The following is a 22,717-nucleotide window of genomic DNA, read 5'->3' on the forward strand; positions in this document are numbered from 1 at the left end:
ATAAAGATATAGTTCCTCGGAAGTCTTCGCAGCCGAAATGAAAACCTTAGCTGCATGCAGCAGTCTTAAGGAATATGTTTAAAGCTTATAGTGATTAAAATATAGCAAGGGCAGCTTGCACCAAACGAAGCGGAAGTGCAGGAAAGTATAACCTGTGCCTGCTGCTAAAGGCCAAACCACCTCAGAACAACTCCCTCATGCAAGTTATCCTGTAGGAAGCCAAACCATCTTCCCATAAAGGGAAGCCATGACCACCCCACCCTATGCTGTTCAGCGTTCCACAGGTGGCACCTGTAGATATGTTTGTAGTGAAGGAGCTCTGTATGGAGTAGGGACACTCTGTTTATTTTCTAGTCTGCTTCTATGGCTCTCTAGACTTTTCCCAGAATGGAAGTATGCTGGGGACTAGAATGACGAAGTTCCCACTGCAGTGGTTAGAATGCAGAAGTGTCTTAATAGCACATATTTAAGCATATGAGTGTTCTAATTCAACTTACACTTTTGAGAACATCATGTTTCATTCTGAAATAAATAAATAAATAAATTGTCCAGTAGCACCTTAGAGACCAACTAAGTTTGTTCTGGGTATATAGCTTATTCATCTACTTACCTGAATCATGTTTCATTGTGTATGTTGCACCACAGAATTTTTTTTTTGGGGGGGGGGTTCAAATCCCTTTCACCCATGGACTTTCTAGTTGCCTAGACTGGACTTTCCCAACCTTGGGTCCCCTCTCCAGATGTTGTTGGACTATAACTCCCATCATCCCTAGCCTGCAGAACCAGTAGGGGAGGGGGAAAGCTGGTCTAGATAAGTCACTGGCTAAGCCTCATTTTCCTGTCCATAAAATGAGACTGTTAATTATCTAATTAGGGGTGTTGTGGGTATAAAGCATTAGGTTGGGAGTCTTATAGAAGTGATAATCGCTTTCTTTATGTGTATTTATTTGTATTTCGTCTACAGCATACTGCACAGATGTCTCGCAAAGCTGCTGTTAATATGACTGATTTTGAAGAACATGGCAAAGCTTTATTGCTAATCCTCCTAACTCTATGATAAATCTTCACTGTTTTGTTCAAATACACACAATGACACAATGTGGCTGTGCTTCTTGCCACATCTTATCATGTTTCATTTTGCAAATCTCAGGACCTCTAGATTAGGATAAACACTATAAAATTTAAATGCTGTGGCTTAGCCTTACTATATATATATAAACTTTTACTCCATTTTAAATGTATGATTTATCTTGCAGGATTTAGTTGCAGGATTTCTGTATTATAATAGATTTACAAGCTTTGGGAACCAAACAGTTTTGGAATCTATAGGTGGATTCAAGAGCCAACGATGAATCCATAACCTGCTTTGGTACCAAAACCATGCTTCCAGCAGAAAAAACAAATCTAGTGAATTGCTTCCAGATTTGGGTGGTGGGATTGGGTACCACTCCTCCATGTGTCCCTTTGAGATGAATGAGGGGCTGACTATGGAAGATAGTTTAATGGCATGCTTGTTGTTGTGTGTTGATTTTATTGCTCTTTCCATTTCTGGTCCTAACTTGGCTTCTCCCAAGTTGTGTATGTTGACACAGGTAGGACAGCTTGCTGTCGTTTAGTCATGTCCGACTCTTTGTGACCCCATAGACCAGAGCACGCCAGGCACTCCTGTCTTCCACCGGCTAGGGATTCATCCAGCCCAGCCTTTCGCATGATGAATTCTGCATATAAGTTAAATAAGCAGGGAGACAATATACAGCCTTGTCGTACTCCTTTCCCAATTTTGAACCAATCAGTTGTTCCATATCCAGTTCTAACTGTAGCTTCTTGTCCCACATAGAGATTTCTCAGGAGACGGATGAGGTGATCAGGCACTCCCATTTCTTTAAGAACTTGCCATAGTTTGCTGTGGTCAACACAGTCAAAGGCTTTTGCATAGTCAATGAAGCAGAAGTAGATGCAATTTGGTCTCTGGTTCCTCTGCCTCTTCTAAATCCAGCTTGCACCTCTGGGAGTTCTCGGTCCACATACTGCTTGAGCCTGCCTTGTAGAATTTTAAGCATGACCTTGCTAGTGTGTGAAATGAGTGCAATTGTGCAATTGCAGGACAGCTAGAACAGGTCAAAAGCACAGTGCCCTACTGCTGGCCAGCAGAGGCTCACCCAACTGGGTTGTGACTTGGATGACAAAGTGAGAGGAGCTGGAGGAAAAGGGATTGACCCAAGGCCCCTATCCCAAGAACAGATCCAAAAGGATAGAGACTCATGAAAATTGAGGTTATCCTCTATACAGCACAGGGCATGTATTAGCTAGGTCTCTGTCTCTTTCCAGAAGAAAACACTAAATAGGTACTGTCTACCTGTGAAAGTATAATGGGGAGTTTAGATATTTAGGAAATTATTGTGTAAGGAATCTCCTGCACATTACTTCCTGCTGAGCCATGAAACTCCAAGTCTGCCCATTTTAGAAAATGCAAACTCCACATTATACACTTTTACAGGGGGACAGTACCTATTGAGTTAGTGTTTTCTTCTGGAAGGAGACGGAGAAGGGGGACTTGGACATGTCTTGTTCTTGTTACTACATTCCCTCAGAGGTAAAAACTGTCCATTTCTGCACTGTAGTGCAAATGGGATCCATTCACAAGAAAGTTGGCTATAAGTAGTTATGCTTTTAGCCATCATAACCTTTATATCCAAACATCAGTTCCCTTGGTATATTCTAGCAACACATTTGCCATCTGGTAATCTTGATAGTTCACTGGTTTTCATATTTCAAACTATTTCATAGCACAGGCTGAAGAAAAGCCTTCATTGTAGAACCCCTAACTTCACGCACTACTTGAAATGTAAGCTGCTAATAAGCCAATGATATAATCTTGGTGGCAATTCACTGTACTTCTGAGATCACTTTTTAAAATCTGCAAAACAGAAATCTCTTTAATTTATAATATATTCATCAGTGAAAGCTCCTGATTAGATGAGTATATTTTAGCAGCATGAATTTTAATATTTGTATTTTCCCTTTGTTATTAAGTCTCACTTGATGGAACAGAATTTGCTCATTTTAGTGTAATGAAACTACCTAAAACTAGTAAGCTTTTGTCAACTTCAAATAAGAGAAGACTTAACAATCAAAGGATGTTTAGATCTGACATCTCTTCTGTAGAGGAATGTCTCCTGTTGTAACCACAGGAAAATTGGGAAGCAGGCTCACTCCATCAGCTCTGGTGAAAGGCCAGCTCCATCCCTCAACTTTTCCCACTCTTGCTATTATAAGAGCTTTTACCTTTAATAATTGGTGCCTCCATTTGTTTGCTCTCCTCTTCACTCACTATATTTTCTTCCTTTTGTTTTGTACCTGCCCGCAGGCAGAGACTGTTTTTGTTTCTATGGAGTTTATATGTAAGCTCCTCCAAGAGTCTCTTTGGCTTAACAGTGCAGGTAAAAATGCTCTGAATGAATAAATAATGCATTCTAAAGAAAATGGGTAAGATTAGCTTGTCTTAATGCAAGGCTTGAATATTTTTTTAAAGAATATTGCTCTCTCATTTTTTTAAAAAAGAATTCCTTCCGCATCACACTGACATATCCTTGCCTGGAAGAGCCTATAGCAAACCTTTCAGCAAAGCATCAGCGTGCATGGGATTTTGGCTTTTGTCATTATTAAAAGCTGCTGACCTCATAGGACACCTTTGCAAGACAGCCATAGAAATGAAGACTTGGAATCACTGCCATAAGTTGAGTAAGCAATTGTCTGAAAAGCTCCTCAAACAAAAGGAACAAGCACATGTACATCAGAGTGGAAAGAAGAAATCCAGGTGTATTTGAGGATGCTATTCCATGTGTTTTGCAATGACCTGATTGAAGGGGATGATACAGAGTTTTAAGGTTATCATTACAGTAGCAAGTCCTGCCTCTAAGAAGCCCTTTGTTTCTTATTCAGGCACAGGCAGAGATTTGTTACTGTTGGGAGCTACATTGAAACATAGGTTGTATTATGAGTCCCAATGATACATCTTGGAGGACCTGATCAAGATGAGGGATGGGAGGAGTTGGAGGAGTTGCTGCTCAACAATCTCAGGGAGGATCCCAGTGATGTGTTACCCCATCCTCCTGTCACTCAGGCACTCCATGCCAGCATCACTGCTAGTTCCAAAATATAAATGTTATTGTTATAAATAATAATATAACAGCAAGCCAGGGGGCATGTCAACTGTTGGATCAACAGAACAGCCTGTGTAGCCATGCCTTGAACCTGCTGCACCTTTGAACTTTGCCTTGCTTATGTACCACCATACTGACTGGTGGTACATAACATTTTTGGCAGAAAATATAATCGTCCTTTGTCCAGCATGAGCCAGGACAGGTTGTGAGCCTCTTCTGGATCCCCAGTGCAGCCCTTTGCTGTTAGATAGTTCAGAAATGAACCTATAATGGACCGTGCTGACAGTAGGTCATTTGATTTATGTATTTTCTGGTGCAAAGATGCTAAATAATGGCAAGTTCAACTAGCACTGATACCGTGAAGGCACTTAAAGCAATGTTTATGAGCTTGATACAGGAAAACACTAGGACACATGTTTCATTTTGGGCATAAAGTCTGCTTCACTAAAACACGAACAAGGTGGAATTACACATTTACCTGGAAATAAGACCCAATGAACACAGTGGGGGTTATTTTTGCATAGACATCATGCTGCACAGCATAGATATAAATATCATCTAGCTTTCTAATTTGTGGGAAATGCTTAGTACATTTGGAACATTAAAAGAAAATTAAAACATGTTGAATTTTTCATGATGCCAAAGGTAATAGCCTTTTGTTTCCACAAAAGCTCTCAGGCAATCAAGATTGTTATTACCAATAAACTTTCCCTAGTGAATGTGTCCTTATTTGCAGAACAATATATATATAATTCTTAACTGGTGCTATTTTCAACTGATCTTTTTCAAAAAAATTATTTTATGCCATCATCTTACACTTCTCCTAGTAAATAAATAATGGACAAACCTTTCATTCACAAAAGGTGTGCATATTCTTTTTAAGCAATGCATAACCCATTCAATTGTTTGTTTCCTTGAATGCAAGACCCACTGACTTAACTGAGATGTATTTGAGTAAGGATACATAATATTGAAACAAGTACTTCCAAGTATACATACATTGTCATATAATTCAGGAACTCATCAACCATTTAACTGCATGGATACACCAGCTGGAAATTATTAAGGTAAAAAAAAATCAAATCAACCTGACCTCTCTTCATTTACCATTTTGTAAGCATTTTGTAATGTTTTACCCCAGAACCACCACCACTCGACCAAAACGGAAATGTATATGAATGCGGCAAATATTTATGCATTCAGTATTTTAAAATAGTAGATGAAGGATTCTGTTTCCTTACAGTTCATAATGTACTTATTTCTACTGTGGGGTTCATGGCTTAATTCAAAGCTAAAGAGAGATTGTATTGATTAGTGTTAAAGTGAGCATATAAAGAGCCACTGTCTGTGCAAATTCTAAATCACACAGTTTTGATAGGGTCTCATGTGGGCTTCCTTTGTGCTGCAGCAAAAGAAGCAAACCCTGGTAAAGGGGAGACTGCATTGCTTAATTTAAGCATGGTCTCTTTCCTGGGAGGACTTGTGACTAGGTTTACATGCTAACTCTGAGTAATCCCCCAAATAATGTGGTGTGGTCATAAGGTCAGCAGGGTTTGGATGAGATTGTTAAATTCATCCTCTCTACTGAGCTGTAATGCACATACCAAACCCCAAACACAAATGCACATACTCCTCAACCCTGAAGTAAATGAAGAAACTCTTGTTTGCACAAAGTTCTGTGTGCGCATTAGTGCCTCTGCAAATGCCCCTTGAGCAATGGCTATGGGAAACTGACTGCTTGATTGTGATTATGGTTTAATGACACAGTTAAGCATGTGGATGGGTTAATCAGTATATAAGAAGAACCCTGCTGAATCGGACCAAAAGGTTATTTCCTTGACTATTCTAGTTCCCTCAGTGGCTATACAGATGCTCTGGGAAGTCTATGTGCAGTGCATGTGGGCAATAGCCTTCTCTAGCTGTTGCCCCACAAGGCTGATACATGCAGATGCTGGACCTTCCTGAACAGCACCTCCTAAGCAGCATTGTGAGAATGTGTCAGTTGCGCATTTGCAATAAGAAGCCAAGTTAGAACTCTATGAAATGTCCTTTAAAAAGCAAAACACTCATTCACAGATGCCACTCATTGTTCCTGGCCCATTTATGATTTGCATCAAGAAAGCTTTGCCCCATCTTGACAGGTTCTGTGGGAAAGCGCTGAAACACACAACTGTCAGTCACATTTATAGTCCACAACACTTCACAGTGTGTCCCCCCAAAGTATTTCATTCCATACAATGAAAAAGCTGAAAAGTAGAAGAAAATCAATATATTTTTCATAATGAAAAAATTAAGCTAGATTAGGACACAATTAAAACCAGTAACGACTCTGGAAAAGCTGCTTGTGCATCTTTATAGCTTGGAACATAAATTTGCAACAGATCAGTATTTACAATAGTTTTGTAAAGTTCTGTTTCTATGGCCAGGATGGCCATATACCACTTTCTGGGAACCACTTAGAACCATACAGTCATAGAATGGTAGAGCTAGAAGGGGTCCCGGCGGTCATCTAGTCCAACCCCCTGCCATGCAGGAATCTTTTGCCCAACATGGGGCTCGAACCCATGACCCTAAGTTTAAGAGTCTCGTGCTTTGCCGACTGAGCTAGCCTCAGTGGGTACATCAGCCGGGCTATTCTGTCTCTCTAAAAATCACACAAGAGTAACACATAGGCCCCTGCCCTATACTGAGGAAGACCATTTGCTCACTATTGCCATGCACTGACTGGAAGTAGGTCTCCAGGATTTCAGACAGAAACAATTCCAAGCCTTACCTGGAGATGCTGGAGACTGAGCCAATAACCTTCTGCATGCAAAGTACTGTAGAAGTTATTTTTCTGCTGAGCTACAGCCCTTCCCCAAATGCATGCAATTTGCATATGGAATGCCATTAAAACCAGCTTCCAAAGCAGATGTGGGGAGAACATTTAAGTGAATTAGTATAAATGCTTTCCTATATTCTGGAAGACATAGCCTCAACAGGAATTCCATTATTTTTATTATAAACTTTGAAGTGAATTAGTGTAAATGCTTTCCACTATTTGGGGAGAAATAATGATCTCAACAGGAAATTCATTATGTGTATTGCTAAATCATTAACTGGCTACTTAAAAGTAACATTTTGCAGTGTGTGTGTTTATAGAATGGATTGAAATTATTGGCTTAATTACTGAAAGAAGGTAAATCACTGAAAGAATTTTTTTATTCCATTTGCAAGAAAGTATTGATCTACCTTGTGACAGGTGAAGGCAGCCCTGAAATTGGGCTCTGTGTAAGATCTAAACCAGCATAACCTGGATGAAGCCAGTTGAAGTCTTGGACAAAGAAGTTCCTATCTGTTCATAAGATAGGTATGGACTGCAGAGAGTCAGTACCGTGTAGTGCCTGCAGTGTTACACTAAGCCTGGGAGATCAGAGTTGAAATCCCAGTGTAGCCCTGAAACTCACTGGATGCCATGAAACCCACCCAGAGATAGTCACAGTTTCTCTCAGCCTAACCTACAGGATTGTTGTGAATAATTGGAGGGAGTGTCCTTGTATAGCAGCTTGAGCTCCTTGGCAGAAAGGTGGGATATACTGAGGTCCTCCACACTTGAGAGCCAGTGTGGTATAGTGGTTAAGAGCGGTAGTCACGTAATCTGGGGAACCAGGTTCGTGTCTCCGCTCCTCCACATGCAGCTGCTGGGTGACCTTGGGCCAGTCACACTTCTTTAAAGTCTCTCAGCCCCACTCACCTCACAGAGTTTGTTGTGGGGGAGGAAGGGAAAGGAGAATGTTAGCCGCTTTGAGACTCCTTAAAGGGAGTGAAAGGCGGGATATCAAATCCAAACTCTTCTCCTTCTCCTTCTCCTCCTCTGAAGGTCTTCTGCTGGTTCACTCACTGAAAGAAGCGAAGTTACAGGGAACCAGGCAGAGGGCCTTCTCAGTAGTGGCGCCCTCCCTGTGGAACATACTCCCTTCAGTTGTCAAGGAGATAAAGAATTACACAACTTTTAGAAGACATCTGAAGGTAGCCTTGTATCAGGAGGTTTTCCCCTCATGTTCCAATGCCTAAATTAATACCCACCTACAAAAGCAGAAATGCAAATGGAAGAAATTGACACAAAACCGAATGCTAGATGCAGACGTGGCCAAACCCTTTTTTGTTTGGCCATAGGACCTTCTAGGCAGCCCTGTGTAGGGCACATGCCACTTGTGGATGGGTTCAAAGGCTAAAGTGAGTGGAACAATGAAACTAAATTTTACTTTTGTACAATTGTCCCTAACACACATTCACCACCCCCTTTATCCTCTATTCAGGCAACTGTGAAGCATTATCAGAGGTCAAGGATACATTCCAGCCAGAAAAACCCCAAAAACATTCCAAGATGGTATGAAGCACAGCTAGTCAGAGGTGTGGCCTGAGGGGAGAAGGTATGGCCTGAGGAGGTGGTGTGGCCTGGAGAAAGTCCCAAGGGCCAGAAAGGCCTGGAAGGACACATTTGGCCTGCAGGCCTGAGGTTCCCCACCCCTGCACTAAGGGCTGCATGTCTGTGGTGAGTATGGCAAAATTGCATACTCTGCAACATTTCTCTAATGAAAATAGGGGCGTTCTATTTCATCACCACCATCACCATCATCATTTTTTTATTTATACCCCGCACATCTAACTGGGTTGCCCCAACCACTATGGGTGGCTTTCAACATATATAAAAAAACATAATAAAACATTAAACATCTGTCTTTAGATGTCTTCTAAAGCTAGGATACTAAATTATCTGCTTGGCTCAGGGGTCGCATAACTCTGTACCCTCCACCATTTATCTGATGAAAATAGGGATGTCCTAAGGAAAAACGGGGCATTTCAGGATCAAATCAAAACCTGGGACGATCTTGATCAAATCAAAATCCAGAACTTAGGGACACTTAGAGGGTCTGAAATTGGCCAGCACAAACTCCCTCTGTTTTACACACACACACACACGCACACACACACACACACACACTTGCTAATTCAGAGAGAGAATGTTCATACACATTCAGACAAACATGTCCATGGACACACACATATTCAGTAACTAGAGCCTTTGCCCCTGAGCTCTTTTTTTCCAGAAGGCTAGTTTGAGGAGGGATGGAAAGTTGGTCCCATTCCACAAAGAGAATTAATAGATAGAGTCACCTTGCCACAGCCCGTCCTCCTACATATTCTTCTTAACTCTGAGTGGGCACTGGGAACTATGCCCCCAAGGAAGCCACATTTGATTCTGGCCTTCCTAATCCTTAAAATTGTCCTCCTCATACATTAACACTTAATATAAACCTTCGCACACAATGAAGGTTTGCAACCTTCACTTCCTTTGTGATCTGTGGCCACAACCAGTCTAAATATAATGCAGCTTTTCATAATTTAAATGATGTAACATAACATGTAATTTCATCAGAAATTGGAGTTAATACAGTGTGAATTAATAGGCTACATCTATTTCCTGTTTATTTAAGACGTTCTAGGAGAGAACCACAGCGGACCCATTTGAACGAAAGCTCTGTGGCATTGGTTTACACAGTTATACGCAAAGCGGCAATAGAAAATTAGATTACATAGCACAGCCTTGATAAAATGTTTAGTTAAAGCATGTTTAATTTGACCTGTTGGTTTGAGGCCAAATTTTGCAGTCAGCCATGAAGCAGTTGGGCAGCATGTGTGAAATTGAGGTTAGAACTGCTGCTGCTATACTTAAGTCTGCTGCAAGCTCATTAAATCACTGCTCTGTCCAAAACCCAAAAAAGGTCAATTAAAAGAAGAGGGGGGAAGTGCCACTTTTGGTGCACCCAGTGGATTTAGCAGGACCAGTGCTATGTTGTGACTTGTTTCCTTTTTTAGATTTTATAGTCTCTTATCTATCTATCTATCTATCTATCTATCTATCTATCTATCTATTTAAAAAAAGCTTGTTGTGTGGCACAAGGAGAAGCTGTTTGAGACACATGAGACCAAATTCCCCTAAGACATGGCTTATCTAGTTGCACAGTTTTGGTTTTGGTTTGTTTTTTACTCCAAGCTGTTATATTTATCTGGCCTGCCTATTTTTGCTCCAGATTTGGACTTTAAACATAGCAATGTGGCACAATTCTATACTACTTAGAATTCAGTCCCACTGAATTTAAGGAGGCTCATAGGTGGGCATAATATTGCAGTCTTGTGTGCTAAGCAGCAAATTTACACTCACTTGCCATAAACTAAGTCCCCTTGAACGCAATGGGATTCATTTGTGAGAACAACTACATTACACATTCAGTAGGGATGAGCGAATCTGTCAGTTGCAGCTTCTCATTTTTCAAGACTTCAGTTATCCCATTTCAACATCAGTTTGCTTTAACTTATGAAAACTCACCAGGATTTTAGTGCAAAATTCCCCAATATTTCTGTATGCAATTTTACCTAATACACACATTTTTCAAAGCAATTTTGCATAGTATAATGCATTTTTATATCTTATTTTCACTATGATATGCATTTGATGCAAATTTTATCCTGGCATATGCATTCTGTACACATAGGGTCCATATCATATGGTTTAACATGCAGCGTGGTAGCTGCCAACAAATGGACCTCAGTCAGCAAGACTGCACTATATGGAAACCTGCCTGCATGAAGCAGCTCCTGCTGGCATCTTCCAACAGCTCACCACTTTCTCCTCATTCAAATTTTCCCCAGGATTGTACAGGTCAAAATTACTTGGTCTTGTTTCTGAAGTAGAACTGATGAATTTGAATCCATCATGATTTGATTGATTTTTATTTTTCAGCTTTGCTCAGAGCACTGTGAATGCACAGCTATCGATTCCTTCAATTCATTTGTGACTCTTCTCCACCCCACTCTGTATTACCAAATGTGTGTGTGTATTTCTAAAGCACTGCCAAAAAGCTGCACTCTCAGTGCGATTATTATATGATTGCATCCAGATTTTTGTTAATGCGTAAGTGCATATGTGTATATTAATAAAAAGCTGCACAAAAGGAATTGTTGTTGTTGTTGTTGTAATATTTTATTACCCACCCTTCAGCCTAAGATTTCATACTCATATTATTATCACACGAAGACTTCACTTATTTTGGCAGTGTGCTAGCTGTACACACATGCACATTTGATTATGTACAGATTTTAAAATATGGAAATTTTCTGAAGAAACTGAACTCCATTGCAAACTAGACAAGTTCCTATTCCATAAATAGTTTCAAAAATTGTCCTATTTTAGCAGCTAGAGAGACATGTTATTTATTGGCCTGTCAGTTACAATTTAATCCATATGCTCACATTAAATTAACCATATGGGGTAATGCAGATCTGAAGACAGAGAAATAGTCTTGGGAGAAATGGTTAGAATGTGGAATATATACATTATACCAGCTGAGAGGCTCAGACTGAGATTTGCCAATCAGAAGGTGGGCAGTTCAAATCGCCGTGAAGGCGTGAGCTCCCGTTGCTCGGTCGCTGCTCCTGCCCACCTAGCAGTTTGAAAGCACATTAAGTGCAAGTAGATAAATAGGTACCACTCTGGCGGGAAGGTAAACAATGTTTCTGTGCGCTGTTCTGGTTTGCCAGAATCGGCTTAGTCATGCTGGCCACATGACTCGGAAGCTGTCTGCAGACAACCCTGGCTCCCTCGGCCTATAGAGCGAGATGAGCACACAACCCCAGAGTCATCCGCAACTGGACCTAATGGTCAGGGGTACCTTTACCTTAAACTGTTTGGTATTTACAGAAAACTAAGCCCATGTTTAAGCCAAGTTAAATGGATTTTGGTAAGGTAGAAGTTTATAAATTTAGAGAAGAGTTTGGATTTGATATCCCGCTTTATCACTACCCGAAGGAGTCTCAAAGCAGCTAACATTCTCCTTTCCCTTCCTCCCCCACAACAAACACTCTGTGAGGTGAGTGGGGCTGAGAGACTTCAAAGAAGTGTGACTAGCCCAAGGTCACCCAGCAGCTGCATATGGAGGAGCGGAGACGCGAACCCGGTTCCCCAGATTACAAGTCTACCGCTCTTAACCACTACACCACACTGGCTCTCTGTGGAGAAGGGTGGAGCAGGGAATTAGAAGGTATTATACAATGTAAACAATGGAAAATTGGTATAGAGTCTATACAAACTGTTTCTTTAGACCTCAAACTGAGATTGGTGCAGGAAAAGGCAGTCTTTTGAGCATACTACAACATTTGCATAGGAAAGCATTTATAATACAGATGTGGAAGATGTAATGCTGAGAATGCCTCTTATGACGTCAGCTTCTCCAGTTATATCTACCCTTTGGTCTTAATTTGTTACAGCACTTTTGTATTGGTGAAATCCTTGATATTTACAGATTTTCATGTACTTTTAAACTATATTCCTGTAGTATGGGGATTAATGGATGGACAGTGAAAGTTGAGTTTTTGATTCCTTATGGTGGCTAGGACACTTATACTTCAAGTCTGGAAAGAAAAATACCCAGTGGCATTTATAGTGGTCTTAGGACCTCACTGCCCTAGCTACTTTTCATATAGGCATCCATTTCATATGCATGTTGTCTGTTAAATTAATATACTTTCTGATTTGCTGAGAGTAGGGTTGGAAGGATCTGCCAGTTTAGGTTCTCTCTTGTTTCTCATTTTTACAAATCAAATTAAGTTCTCCACATCTTACAGCAATTTGCAACAAAAATCCTCATTAAAATTCATTACCATTTTAATGCAAATTTTTCCTAGTAAACACACTTTATATGCAGTTTTCACTAATGTGTGTAAGTCCCCCTAATATATTGCATTTTTGTATGTTCCTTTCATGAATATAATTGTTTTTATGCACACTTCCCCACAATATATGCATCTTTGTAAACATTGCTTAGTTGGAGAACTGTGTCACAATGTGTATTCCAGTTCATATGTTGTTTTGGAAAGTGTGGGTTCAACAGTGTTAAATGAATCAAATTTCTCCTCCATTCCCCAGTTACAGTGGTACTTCAGGTTAAGTACTTAATTCATTCCGGAGGTCCGTACTTAACCTGAAGCTGTTCTTAACCTGAAGCACCACTTTAGCTAATGGGGCCTCCTGCTGTTGCTGTGCTGCCGGAGCACGATTTCTGTTCTCAACCTGAAGCAAAGTTCTTAACCTGAAGCACTATTTCTGGGTTAGCGGAGTCTGTAACCTGAAGCGTATGTAACCTGAAGCGTATGTAATCTGAGGTCCCACTGTAGTGGAAAGGTTAGATAATGTTGTATCCAAGCAAGTGTTGCCCACCCTTTCCAGTGCAGTTCCCTGTCACTTTCCTTGTTGCCAAACGTTCGATACTTTGAAGAAGCAGGTCTGTTACGCAAGACCTTCCAATCAAGTATAATTGTGCAACCTGCTGGTTTGTGATTGACTCTCACTAGTAAATAGCAACAGTGTAGAAGCATCCCATGTCCATTTTCTCTAAACTATATATAACTCTATACACTTTGATCATGTCACCACTTAATATATGGCACCATGCTTGTGTATTTTGTGACTGGCACATTATAAACTGCAGCTTCAGATATCTGGAAGGAGGCAGGTTATCTAACCACAAAAAAAGAATAGCAAAACATAACTCTCCTTCACTTTTATAATTAACAGTGAATAAAATTTTTTGCACAAATGTGTAGCCATCTTTTGTGACCTAGTGCCACTTGAAGAGAATGGGAAAGAAATCAGTTTAAAAGAGCCATTGGAGTCTGACCTTGGGGTAGACAACAGGAATGAATAAACAACTTGGATCAGATATAATAACAGTAATAGAAACTTGCCGTCATAGAAATGAAATGCCATTCTGCATACAAGCAGGACTCGGCTTTTTGAATCCATCACAGTGATTCAGGCAAATATTCACAAGGCTATGAATGTGATTGAAAAGAAGGATGCCAAGGTTACCCTCTGCCTACGCAGTGTGATAAATACACTGACACATCTCCTGAAATGACAAACTTACATGTGAAAATGGAACTTAACTCATTGGCATAGGTGATGATGCAGCCACAGGGGTTGGGTGACGGATGGAGCTGACATTTGGAGGTTATTCTGAGTATGAGCTCACGCCTGAGCATTTCATATAGCTAAATGTGTGGCAAAATGAGGTTCTGATGTGCTATACTAGTATTCTATGAGACGTGTTTCCTCAAGATTCCATGCTAGTTATCAACAGATGTGTTAAATCTTTCTGTATGGCATTCCAGGATGATTTGCAAAGGGAGGGGATTGCTACGTTAGGGGAACATAATATAACAATATTTAAACAGGACAAGGTCTTCAACTTTGGTTGCTAACATGGTGACCTCCAGATGTTCATAGAATCATAGAATCATAGAGTTGGAATAGACCACAAGGGCCATCGAGTCCAACCCCCTGCCAAGCAGGAAACACCATCAGAGCACTCCTGACATATGGTTGTCAAGCCTCTGCTTAAAGACCTCCAAAGAAGGAGATTCCACCACACTCCTTGGCAGCAAATTCCACTGTCAAACAGCTCTTACTGTCAGGAAGTCAGGACTACAACTCATTATTTAGGATTAGATTTTATTTGGCTACCCTTAACTTACTTAGTATAGATTATAAGAAGATGTACGCCTGGAGCAGAGTCATCATGACCACGAGAGTCTTAGGAAGATAAGAATTCTGACTGGGGTAGGAGTTTGGGAATGGGAGATAAGCTGTTAAATACATCTGCCTGCCCATTCCTTAGCTACCCTGCTGACCTGGGCTCTTTCTTTGTCTTGGTTGATCTTGGAGGGAGGGCACTGAAACCAGCTGTGGGTAATGTGAAAGACCTGGCCCATAGACTTATTTAAAGGGTGCTGCTGTTTGAAGGGTCATAGCTCAGTGGCAGGGTGTCTGCCTTGCAAGCAGAAGTTTCCTGGTTCAATCCCTAACATCTCCAGTTAGGGTTGGGAGAGACTCCTCCCTGAAATCAAATCCTGGCAAGCTGCCGACAGTCTGTGTTGACAATACTGAGCTAGTTGGACTAATGGTCTGACCTGGTATAAGGCCGCTTCCTAAGTTCCTAACTCTCAGTAGTAGATTATTATTATTTTTAAACTTCTCTTTCTCTTTCCTTCCCCTTTCTATTTTGGGTTCCCACCCTTTCTTCTTCCTTTCTTCTCTTCTTCCTTGCTCAGTTTTCTGTTTGTTTTGGAAGGTATGAAGGTTATAGTAGTTGGTCGGGTGGGTGATTGAGAGTGGGAGTTTATAACTCAGGGAAAGAGCCTGAGCAGCTGGAATATTGGTGAGATAAAGTTGCTCATTGATGTTTGGAGCAAGAATTTTATCGACACAGAGCTGCCTTTGGGGATGAGGCAAGGAGACGACATTATTGATTTATCTTTACTTTAATTCCAAGGCTGTATGAGTTGTTATCTGGTCAGCTGTCTTTGCTTGACAAAGTGATTAGGATTTTCCAAGCATTACTGGTTTAAAAATTGTTTATTTGATTATTCATATTTCATACTCTTTGATTTTTCTTTTGTATTCTGTTTTGAGATGTATTTGTTTATTGTCTTTGAGTTCTGCTTGGTATATTGTTTGATTTTTTGGTATTGTATTTTGACCTACACTTTGCATGCAGTTTTCAGATTCTTTTATATATACTATATTTGATTTTCATATTCTGCATCAACTAGAGCTTTTGTTTATTCCATATTTTATCTATATTTTGTCCATGGCTTTGAGGTTCTTTCATATACTACAAGATCTCTACTTTGTATTATGCTTTGAAACACTGGTTTATTGTATTTGATTTTGATTTTCTGTACATCACTTTGAGATTCTAAAGCAATTGGGACATTTTCTAAATAGCTAGATAGAGCTATCCTATAAGGGGGTCATAACTGTTGGACAATGAGGCCACACAAGAATATCGATATACAATTTCTTTATTGTCATTGTCCCATACAGAACAATGAAATTGAAAATCTACATAAAACATTAAAAAACCCCTAACAACTCTGAAACCCCATTTTAAAATATAATATACTATAGAGACTCCTTATGCTGCATTTAGAACCAGAATTGCATTTGCGGAATATCACCAACTTTGTTGGTTGTTTTATATTGCTACTGTTTGTGGGGCCTGGAAGATGATTCATTTCAGTGAGAGTGAAGTCCCAGAGGAAGAGGTGTAGAGTTTATCCCAGTCTCTAGATGAGAGCTTGAGTTTAAGGGACAGCAGCTTGCCTGGGAGTAGGGCTGCTGCCCACGCCCACGCATCTATATGATTTGGATGCTTGTTACACTACAGATCTCTTTGTAGGCATTTCTGTTGGATCATAGTCCTCTTGTATGCTGGCCATGTATTTTTATGAAGTGAGTGGAGAGAATAATTATTGGACTATTCTTGGTGGTAGTGGTGAGTATAATAATGCTTAGCTCACTTTTTAGATGCTGTATTTTTAAAATAGGTTAGAATTATTTATAGTTGTCTTATTAATGACCTGCTAATTATATAAGCTGTGCTGTAACTATGGTGTTTTTTGCTTTGTTGTTGTTGTTTATTGCTTGCAGGCCCCTTCGGCTTATTTTGAATGGAAAGTGGCATAGAAATGCAATTAATCAAATCAATAAGCAAGAGGTTCAAATCAGGGAAAGCAGAATATCCAATTATGAAGACTGAATCCTGGCAGCAGAAGTGGCATGCTATAGGGAGAAATGTGCCAACACTGGTGGTTCAAAAGCTGCATGAAGAAACAGAGGAATGAGAAATGCAAATAATGCAGCGGCCCAACTCTGTATTAAAGGGATGTTCTCCCCAACACTGTTCTGATACTGGAAGCAACCCAGGCTGGGGAGGAGGTGAAATGCATGAAACAAGGAGGAAGGAAAGTAAAAATGGGGGTGGCTTCAGCTCACTTACGGCATGCATCCATTTGCAAATTGTTGTTGTTTAGTCGTGTCCAACTCTTCGTGACCCCATGGACCAGAGCATGCCAGGCACTCCTGTCTTCCAAATATTATTTATTTAATAATATTAGTTTTATAGGTGCAGAACAAAAGGAAAAACAAATCCCCAACTCTTCCTCCTAGCCCTCTCCTTGGTTGCACCAGTGAGCATTATGTAATCCATCCCATCCCCACATGCTTTTCCACATGTGTCTGTGCATACCTGGTGGATGCAATCCATGATCTTTTGCTGTAGGATATGTCATAAAACTTGAAGGAGCTTGGTATAGAACTTGTGAAATATACTCAGAGTCGCAAAGTGATTTCATGCTCTTTATTCAGCTCATAGTGGTGAGGAGGAATGAATGAATGTCCCCTCAAAGTATCTGCTTTATATACATTATTTACACAATGGGCTGCACATGATTGGTTAATTCTGGAATTCTACTGTAAGCCAATCAGGTTGTGGATTCACTTATATCTGGAGCATGATTGGGTAGTTCCTGCCAACCAATCATACTGCTGCATTGTTCTTGGACCAATCAGACTGCTGCATTCTGAATCCTATTGTTCTAGGACCAATCAGACTGCTGCAATTTGGATCCTATTGTTCTAGGACCAATCAGACTGCTGCAGTTTGGATCCTATTCAACTCAGTACATAACAACTTGTCAGTTGAATGTTCATTTCTCATGAGTCAAGTTTCTCATTAATGCCCAGGTCCATATTTAGATAGTTTATTCTAACAAGTCTCAGGCCACAGTTCTCCAGTGCTTAGCAATTGTTAGTCCAGTTGCTACAATAAGATACTGTATATCACTAAGTCTTTACAGAACAATGTTTCAAAGACGGGATCAAAAAGAGAATGGAGAGTGGACTTAGGGTCAGGCAAAATTTTCTTCTTAGTTATGTGTTTGATTTCCTGAAACCTTTTCAGAAAAAATAAAACAACTTTAGGGTAAGATCACCACATGAAGTAAAAGGAGTTGGAGGCCCCTGCGCCCTCTTTGGTTCCTAGTATATTGATTCTAATCACCCAACGTCCACAGAGTGGTTTACATAAAAAAAAAGATAAACCACATCATTACAACTAACAGAACACAATTAAAATAACAATAATAAAACCATGCATGCAAAACAATTGCTATAAAACCAAAGATGCTCAAGGTTCAAACACAGTCTAACTGTAGACACCGAAAGCTAGGGAAAAAACAACAACTAAATTTCCGTCAAACAGTGAAAGCCCAACAATGACTAATGTTTGATGTTTTATCGTCTTTTTAATATTTTGTTGGGAGCCACCTAGAGTGGCTGGGGAAACCCAGCCAGATGGGCAGGGTATAAATAATAAAATTGATAACAACAACAACAACAACAACAACAACAACAACAACATGTCTTTTAAGCGCTCTTCAGGTGTTCTCTAAATGTATTAACTAAGCATACAAGGGGGTTAGTAGAGATGAGTGTGACACCCACTGTTATCATTTTCCCTGGCAAAGTTCTAAAAAGTGCTGGTTAGCTACATAAGTTCAGGGGTCTCCCGACTTCAGACTCCAACTTGTGAATAATGATGTGGGGCTGGAGCTAGTATGCTCCTCCCAACTACCCCCCTTGCATGTTCAGTTAACACATTTAGATGATGCTTGGAGAGGGCTACATATGCATCTGGAACCAGAGTAGGAGCCTAACTTCTGTGGGAAAGCGTGTGGTGTCCTTGCCATTTTGAAAACTCATAAATCACAATTTGCATAGTTTGCTACTCCCTAAACGCTGGTGATTGAGTTATAAAAAATTCTGTTGGACAAGGCAGTAGTGAGCACATTAGAAAGATCTGTAATGACTGCATTGCTGCAAAAGAAGTGTTAGAGATAATCCACTGCCATCTGTCTTTATTTTGCAAAGCCACTCAACTAGAGACCATATTTACAAAGGAAAAACAACAACACTTATTACAAGAAAGACTAGTGCAAAATTATCTTCACAGAGATACAGCTGCATTCCAAACAGGACTATGTTCATTCAGTTACCCAATTTTAATTTGAAGCCTCACAAGCAAAGCTTTTATTAAAAAACAAATAAATGTAAAAATGCAGATTTTTGTGTAATCAGAATACACAGGATACATGGGTGTGCACTGAGTGTTACTTCTGGGCATAATTTTCTTTTCTGTTCAGTGTGTCGCGTAGCGGTAAATTAATCACGCAGAGTCTTCTTCATAAACAGAATAAAACTTTACTGAAGAAAATAAACTTGTTCATAAACAGGATAGTTAAAGAGCATACACAGAGTGCTCATAGCTGCTATCTGACTCTTCACAGAGGCATAGTCTTAGTTAGTGATTTACTAGAGTCCTGGAGACACTCTGTCTGCCTAGCTTTACATAGCAACACCACCACCACCATTCCACAGACTACTCCATACAGCTCTCTGACTGAGGCACATAGCGAGACTGGCTACTTTTATAGGGAGAATGAGTCACGAGTCACAGTGACTTAGCAGTCTGCAGGCTTAGGCTTGAATGATTTTGTAGGCCTTGTAGGCCTTATTGCTTCTTCTGCTCTCAAGAACCTTTGTCTCATGACACAGTGGCCACAACATTATCACACAGGGTTGCTTTACTGAATATGAAATATGAATAGCATACAATCAAAAAGAAAAATTGTTGAACATCCTACAAGGTGGAGCTAGATTGCCTAATGTGCAGAAATATAGTATATAATTTGCAAGAAAAGAAAAGGATTAACAGTGCTGAGAGTGCCATTCTAAATGCACCTACAAGCCCCATAATTCCAAGTATAGGATTACCATTGCAAATGAGTGACTTGTGGGGAAAACAGGCAGCGATCATTTTAGGCGCATCCAATTGACACATGACTGGCAACACGTGGGTGCTTTTGGACCTGGTAGAAGGCAGAATGGGGGGCTGCAGGGAATAGAACGGAGCATAGCAGGGCTGAAATACAATGCTTGGAGTACAATGTTTACTTTTTCTTTGGTTTTGATCTGAAACAGCAATATTGACATTTTTGTGTTTTGTTTACTTCTTAATACAAGGAATTTAATATCAGTGTAGAATAGGTGATTATGCCTATTTTGCAAGACAGGTGAGATGTTATGATTTGTTTATTCGTTCATGGAAGATCCTTACATCCCACCATTCCTCCCATCTGGAGCATAGAGCATCTAACATCCAATAGATAAACAATTATACAAAATAACACATAACTAAAACCACAAAATTGTACTCTGTCTCAAGTGGCAGCTGAGATTTCAGTGTGTAGCACTTAATAATCCAACAGCAATTCAACTAATAAGTGAGGCAATAAAAATATAACCATCAGCTAATAGTGGAACAGTAAAATAAATCCCAAATAATCAACTAATAACAGAAATAAAAGCACACATTATAATTTACCCTCTGCCTTTCCCTTCCTCAGTAGCAGCAACAATTTACACACACACACACACACACACACACACAGAGGGGGGGGGGCTTGTACAGGATTTAGCAGCTCAACCACTAGCATTTCCACAACTGATTTCAGTACTGGTGACTACAATCTTCTACCCAGTATCACATTTTTTCTCTTCCACTGACGTCAGGGGTTCTTCTCCCTACCTCCCCATTGGAAGCAGTCTACACCCCAATCTCCCATCCTGGGGTGCCTTTTCTTGACTCTCACTCAATGATCCCTTCAACCCACCAGTCATTTTTAGAGGGGTGCTCCATCCTTGTTGCTTCTGAAGCAGTCACTTCCCTACTTCCCAAAAGCAGTTCATGGGATGCAGCAGAGTCGCTACACTAGCTTCACAGCAGGTGAGTCACTGCTGCTTACCAGGAGAGACGAGGCAGCACAACACAAACACATCAACAGAGCCAATCTGCACCTCTGCCAATGTGTGTGCACCACACTGACCTCCCTGTCCCCTCCCACTCTCCCTCTTGTTCTCTCTGTCTCCTGGAGACAAATGGAACCATCCACCCTCACATTCTAGTGTAGCCGTGATGTGCTATTTTGCTTCCGTTAGAACAGATTAGAATTTTATTGTGCATTCCCTCTGTCCACACTTCATACTAAATATGCCTTCAGTCTCACACTGGTGCAGGCGCAGCAGCAGATACAGTCATAAACATTCTGTCAACGTATCAATGCTAGCATAGTAAGCAAATTATTCTTTTCATGCCCAGAGATGGCGTCATCCATTTAAAATGACTAAAACCCTTCTGCATTTGCCAGCTGTGCAGCATATGGTACTTATTCTTTGACCTGAAGCTTTGAGCATCTCAAGAGAAATTCTGCCAGGTACTATTAACACTGATCTCTTGTGCTGACTCCCCAAGCCATACCTTCATCCTTACACAAGGTTTATACCTAGAGCTATAATCGCATAATGAGCATAACCTACTAATTGGAGTGAAGAAGAGAGGAGAGAGAGGGAATAAATTTCCATATTTCTTTATGTAACTTTGTTGGGATAAACTACACAATTTTTATAACTTCTTCTTTTGAATTTTTGAACTCATTTGTTCACCCAGGGTTTCCCCGATGGATAAGCCAGCTATGTTGAATGTCCTAAGCTGATCTACTGATTTGTGACGAATTTTGTTGATTTTATGCTGTTTTATGCACTTTGGTATTTTTGCTTAATACTGATGGCATAGGAAAATCTGCAAATAAAATAAATAAATTATAGGTAACCTCCTCTCTACAGATACTGAGTTCCCAGTGCTAGGCCTAGCTATGCTAGGATTTGCATGTGCACTTTGTTACCTTATCCCCAAATTCCTGTGTCAAAGCAGCAACAGCCATCAACCAGTCTTCATAGATGAGGCCCTGCTTCCAGCTTAGAAGTAAGCTTTGCAGAGGTGTGGGCTAAGATACTTTGATCTACATTTTTGGGGTGCCTTCTGAAAGAAGTTCACCTGGCAGTACGCCTTTATGAGTTAAGGAGAATGAGAAAGCCACACTTTTGCTGCCGGGTGTTTTGCCAGTAATTGGTAGCTGGTGCCGGTTGGCTCTATAATCTTTTTTGATATAATTAGTAGCAGCTGCTTTAAACATTATTTTTTTAAAAAACTATGTCGGCTGTGATTATGGGTGTTGCAAGCATTTGATCAGAGTGCTTGTAAATGCAAACACCCCTGACTGAAAACTTGAGAGTCAGGGCCAGTCATACTATTAGGCAGAGTGAGGCAACAGATACTGGAGAGCAGCAGCTGTACTTTCTGAGCCCCAGTTCATTCCCTTCTGTTGACACACAGACTATTATGCCCCCCAATCTGTCCCACTGCTTTAGATTTGGTGTGGGATCCGATCCCATCACCATGGCCAAGGTAAGATGTAACTGCCAGGCCAGTTGGCTTCTGTACATGGGATAGGGAAGGGGTGCCACCCCAGAGGGTGGAAAGATCATTTTAAAAAGGAAATAGTTCTAGTACAACATGTCCAAACTAATTCCAGTTCACATTTGACCACTTACAAAACAAACTAATTTGGGTCACATTCAAATCAGAGTTCTAGTTCATCCAAATGATCCTCAGCAAACATTTTTTAAAATTAAGTATTTTAACAGTATTTTAGTATTTTAGAATGAAAAGTGAATATTGTCTCCTTTATATTTATTTCCTCTTCAGCCAAGCAACTTC

Source organism: Podarcis liolepis (assembly GCF_965112155.1).
Source record: "Podarcis liolepis genome assembly, chromosome: 8".
NCBI lineage: Eukaryota > Metazoa > Chordata > Lepidosauria > Squamata > Lacertidae > Podarcis > Podarcis liolepis.